This window comes from Hylobates moloch, unplaced genomic scaffold (genome assembly GCF_009828535.3).
Source record: "Hylobates moloch isolate HMO894 unplaced genomic scaffold, HMol_V3 SCAFFOLD_9, whole genome shotgun sequence".
Taxonomy (NCBI): Eukaryota; Metazoa; Chordata; class Mammalia; order Primates; family Hylobatidae; genus Hylobates; species Hylobates moloch.
In genome coordinates this window covers 103,456,134-103,462,133 of record NW_026652284.1, presented here as the reverse complement: position 1 = coordinate 103,462,133, position 6,000 = coordinate 103,456,134, and positions in this window count along the sequence as shown.

Below are 6,000 nucleotides of genomic sequence, written 5' to 3'. Positions count from 1 at the left end.
CTCCAAGTAGCTGGGACTACAGGCGCCCGCCACCACGCCCGGCTAATTTTTTGTATTTTTAGTAGAGACGGGGTTTCACCGTGGTCTCGATCTCCTGACCTCGTGATCCGCCCGCCTCGGCCTCCCAAAGTGCTGGGATTACAAGCGTGAGCCACCGCGCCCGGCCCTATTATTTTTATTTTAAGCAGAGAGAACTGGAAAGGAGAGGGGAGTCACGGTGTGCATAGATTCTGGAGCCAACTCACCCTGACGTCCCTCCAGCTGGAGCAGCCCCTGCAGAGAACTGTTTCAAGAAAGCCAGGCTGTGGCTGTGGCCAGGACAGATGCAGCCCACAGTCCAGCTGTGTCCCCTGCCAAGCAGATGGAGACAGTGACCTGTGGGTGAGTGGGATGGAAGTGCAGGAAGAGGCCAGGAGTGAAAAGAAAAGCCCCAGCTCCTGATGCCTGTGAATGCCCTGGCTCGGCTCAGGCCATTCTGGGGACTTCTGGTCCTCACCCTCAGGGAGATGGAAAATTCTTCTGGGTTCCCTAGGGTGAAACAGCAAACCTGCCAAATCTAGGACAGGCAGATTTTTTGGCTGTCCACAAGCTCCTCAGACATTTGTTATCACATACATGCATAAGATGTTCGCTTAGTATTTGTTACTAATTGGGAAGAATGAGATGTTCTAGAATTAGAAGACCTAGGCCTGCCAGGGCTAACATAACAAAAATGCTACAGCCCAGGTGGCTTAAGCAACAGAAATTTATTCCCGCACGATGCTGGAGGCTAGGATGAAGGTGTTGACAGGATTGGTTTCTTCTGCGTTCTGTCTCCTTGGCTTGTAGATGGCCGTCTTCCTCCTGGGTCTCCTTATCGTCTTCTCTCTGTGTGTATCTGTGTCCAGATCTCCTCTCCCCAGAGACACTACTGCAGTTACTAAGAACAGGGAACATATCTACAAATCGGCAAGGAAAGAGGTCCAGCTTACTGTTAAGTGGAAAATGTCACAGAACAATAAGTACCATATGATCTTATGTAGATACCTAAAACCCAAGCGTTTATTTTTATGTTTGTGTATAGGAAGACCACTCACAGGGCTTCCCTCTGGAGGGGGAATAGGATTAGGAGTGACTTGAGGGGACTTGACTTGTGTACATCTATATGCGTGGCACGTTGGATTATTCTTTTTCTAGATTACAGTTACAGGACATGCCACCATGTCCGGCCTATATTGTATTTTATTGGGTGGGATATCTGGCCAGGCTGGACAAATTCACCTCAGCCTCCTGAAGTGCTGGGATTACAGACGTGAGCCACTGTGCCTGGCCTGGATTATTCTTCATTCTTTTTCATTTCCTTTGGCCTGAGACTCTGCACCCTCTGCCACAGTAAGCTGAGTATTTTTCCCTGCCCCACTGATGTTGAACTTAGCCATGTGACTTGCTTGGGCCAAGGGAATTTTGATGTATGTACCCAGAGCAGGGGCCTTAAATGTGCCTCCTTGGCATGGCCTGGTCCCTTGGGCTGTTGTGACTCTCTCAGAAGAATATGCCTTAGTGAATGGCTGGTCCAAGGAGAATGCGAAGACTTGAAGAGCAGACTGAACCCAGCCTCGGCCTGGAGCTGAACCCAGCTAATACACAGATCCATGAGCAAGAAAAAGACGTGCTTACCTGAAGCTGAGTGAAATAAGTCAGACACAAAAAGACAAATATGGCAAGCTTCTACTTATATAAAATATCTAGAATACATACATAGAGATGGAAAATAGATTAGAGGTTACCAGGGACCAAGGGAGGAGGAATGAGGAGTTATTGCTTAATGAGCACAGAGTTTCTGTCTAGGGTGATGAAAAAGTTTTGGAGCTAGAAAGTAGCAATGGTTTCACAATGCTGTGAATGTACTTAGTGTCACTGAATTATAAACTTTAAAAGTGGTTAAAATGGTGACGGATAAAAGACTACACTTTGGGTACACTCCTTCGGGTGATGGATGCAACAAAATCTCAGAAATCACCACTAAGGAACTTATCCATGTAACCAAAAACCACCTGTACCCCCCAAAGATATTGAAATAAAAATTTTTTAAAATGGTTAAAATGGGCTGGGTGCGGTAGCTCACACCTGTAATCCCAGCACTTTGGGAGACTGAGGTGGGCAAATGGCTTGAGCTTAGGAGTTCAAGATCAGCCTAAGCAACATGGCAAAAAATCTGTCTGCAAAAAATACAAAAATTAACCGGGTATGGTGGCACGCCTATGTGGTCCCAGCTACTTGGGAGGCTGAGGTGGGAGGATCGTGAAAGCTGGGGAGGTGGAGGTTGCAGTGAGCTGTGATCACACCACTGCACTCCAGCCTGGGTGACAGAGCAAGACTCTATCTCAAAAAAAAAAAAGGTTAAAGTGATAAATTATGTGTTACATATATTTACCACAATTTAAAAAATATATAGGATAACCAAACTCATTTAATTGTATACTTAAAATGGGTGAATTATATGGTCTGTGAATTATATGTCAGTAAGACTGTTTAAAAAATAAAAGGCCAGGTGCGGTGACTCATGTCTGTAATCCCAGCACTTTGGGAGGCCAAGTATATATAAAACTGAGTGTATGACATTTAAAAATATACCCAATGGGCCCGGCGCAGTGGCTCACACCTGTAATTCCAACACTTTGGGAGGCTGAGGCGGGCAGATCACAAGGTCAGGAGTTCGAGACCAGCCTGACTAACATGGTGAAACCCCCATCTCTACTAAAAATACGAAAATTAGCTGAGTATGGTGGCGTGCGTCTGTAATCTCAGCTACTCAGGAGGCTGAGGCAGGAGAATCGCTTGAACCTGGGAGGCAGAGGTTGCAGTGAGCTGAGATTGCACCACTGCACTCCAACCTGGGTGACAGAGTGAGACTCTGTCTAAAAAAAAAAAAAGAAAAGAAAAGAAATAGGAAAACACATGCTTGCTGTTTAAGCCATTATGTTTTGGGCGGTTTGTTAAGCAGCACTAGCACAGTGATAGCTGACTAATACAGCATGGCTGTATGCATATATTTTATAATTAGTACAAATTATTCGTGCAATTGAAAATAAGCAAAACCAGAATTTATTGCATTCATCCAAACAGGCCCCTCTTTCCTGCTTTCCTCCTCGGCGGTGGCACTGGAATGTTTCTGGACATTGCTCATCCCAGTTTGGAGTAACTTGGCTTCTCTTGACAGCCAGACCCAAGTCCTGTGTCTGTGGAATGTGCCTCCACGTGGCTCCCTCCTTTAGCTCTCTGTAACCACCTGCCAGGATGTGTTTTCATCGCCCGGGCCTGGATGGTTGCCTGGGTGTCCTGGGGGTCTCCCTGCCTGGGTCCATTTGGCACAAGGGAGGAGGAATCACTCTCAACAGGTTTCCATTAAGTTACCCTGCTCGGTCAGCCTGGAGCCCGCCTCCCAGAACACACACACATACACACACACACAGAGATACACTTTCCACTCTGTAAAATGGGCTTCTAATAAACTCTATTTTTTGTTGCTCAAGGCATGCTAGGTGAGCAATGAACGCATTCAAACATAAAATGTGTACTGTAGGGGGATAGTATTCTGTGGGGGGAAGTAGAATGGAAATGAGTTCAAGGAGGCAATTAAATGTAAACTTTCCAAATGTTGGAAGACATATTTGTATATATTTAAAATAGATTTTGGTTTGTATGGAATCCATAGGATATATAGATGTCATTGGGTACTTTTTTTTTTTTTTTGAGTCGGACTCTCACGCTGTCATCCAGGCTGGAGTGCAGTGGCACAATCTCGGCTCGCTGCAACCTCCGCCTCCCGGGTTCAAGCCATTCTCCTGTCTCAGCCTCCCGAGTAGCTGGTATTACAGGTGCCCACCACCACGCCCGGCTCATTTTTTGTATTTTTAGTAGAGACGGGGTTTCACCATGTTGGCCAGGCTGGTCTCAAACTTCTGACCTCAGGTGATCCGCCCACCTCGGCCTCCCAAAGCATTGGGATTACAGACAGGTGTGAGCCAATGCACCCGGCCCATTGGATATATTTTTAAATGTCATATACTCAATTTTATATTTAAAAAATCATCATTTACATACACTGGTAATTACGTCTTTTGCAATTGTTTATAATGAAATTGTTTTGATATCAACTTAACATTATGAGAGAAGATGCCCAGAAGTTTTTCAACATTATTTTAGGGAATGCACGTGAGGAAAAGGATTTGGAAACTGCTGAGAAGGGGGGCGGTGATCATTTGAACTTGGTTAGGTCGCCTGACCTTGAGTTTGAGTTCCACTCCGTAAGTGAGGGGCAATTGAAGCACTGAGCCCTTTGGGTTGCTCTAAGAGTGGAAGTAAATGAGCCACCGCGGGAAAGGCGCTTAGCTGGGAGGAAGGAGCCAGTTCAGCCTGGGGAGGAGGGTGGGAGAAGGAGGCAGATGAAGGCAATGGTGATCAGGTTTTCGGGGGAGGGGGGCGGGGGGTAGGTGACATCCGACCCGGCTGACGTAGGGCAAGGAAGAGATTCCCGTCTCTACAGAGGGGCCTGAGGGCAGGACACATCAGGCCTTGAGCTGCCGTACAAAGGCCTGGGGGCCGGAAAGTCTTGGTCGGGGAGCCCCGGCGCAGGCGCAGGCTGAGGCCCTCGGGTCCCCAGCGGGTCCTCGGCATCAGTCACTCTCTACGGGCCAGACCTGGGGGTCACTGCCTGCAGGAGCCTCCGTGCGCGGCCCCACTCCCTCACCTGCGACCCCGTGGGGAGGCGACCCCAACCGCCCTCGTTCCGGACTCCAGCAGGGCGCCCGCAGCCAGCGGTCCCCTCCCGAGTCTCCGCTCCTGCCGGGATTCTGCAGCCGTGCGAGTTTCAGTCCACTCGAAGGCTCAGAAGGTCTTGGAAAATTGGGGACATACATCTTTAAAAGCTGGAGACACTTTACGGAGCGAAATATCTGCACCGCCCCCGCCCCGGCCCTCGCCCCCGCCCCCGCCCCCAACTCCTGTTCTACCTCCCTTCCCTGGGCAGGTCTGGGTGATGGGGCCACCTTGGCGTGGGGAACGGGCCTGGTACCCTGCACCGGGTAGTGGCGCGGTGTGTCCCTAGGCAAATTTGGAAAAAGCCGAAACCTGCGGGGCAGCGGCGGCGACCCCTGGGCACAGCGTCCCCTGGCGGCCGCTGGGCTCAGCCAGGTCTGTGAGCCGGGAGGTCGCCGGGAGGTCGCCGGGAGAGTGGGTCCAAGGCAGGATCAGCCCAGCGCCTCCAGGTAGCCTGCTCCTCCTCCTCCCCTGCCCCCTTCCTCTCTCTCTTTCTCCTTCTCCTCCCCAACTTCTCTTCTTCCTCTCCCTCCTCCCCCTTCCTCTCCTCCTCTCCTCCCTTTTCTTCTAATTCCTACAGTTCGCCTTTTAAATTAATGTACGTCAACATTTAAATAGTTTATAGATTAACATAGTTCAAGTATGTTTTTAAAAAAACTGTTCAAAGGTATACAGTGAAAAGTCTTCATCCCAGAAAAACTGTCAGCCAAATGTTAAAATTGAGGCACATTCTACAAAATACCCGACTAGTACTCCTCAGAACAGTCAAAGTCATCAAAACCCAGGAAGAATCTGAGAAATTGTCACAGCCAAGAACAGCCTAAGGAGACAGGACCATTAAATGTAATGTTGTGTCATGGATGAGGTCCTGGAGCAGAAAAACGGAGAACTGGTGAAAACTAAGGAAATCCGAGTCAAGACGGACTTTAGTTAAAGCATCAACACCGGTTCACTATTTGTAACAAACAACCCATACTAATTACCAATGCTAATAATACGGGAACCTGGGTGCAGGCTTTATGGAGACTCTTATTATCTTTGCAATTTTTCTGTGATGCTAAAACTGTTTAGAAAATAAAGTTTATTTTTTTAAAAAGAGTCTTCCTCTCACCCCTACCTCCAACCATACAGTTTCCACCCTTCAGCGTATTAATAATCGATCTTAGCTTTTTTTTTTTTTTTGAGACGGTGTTTCGCTCTTGT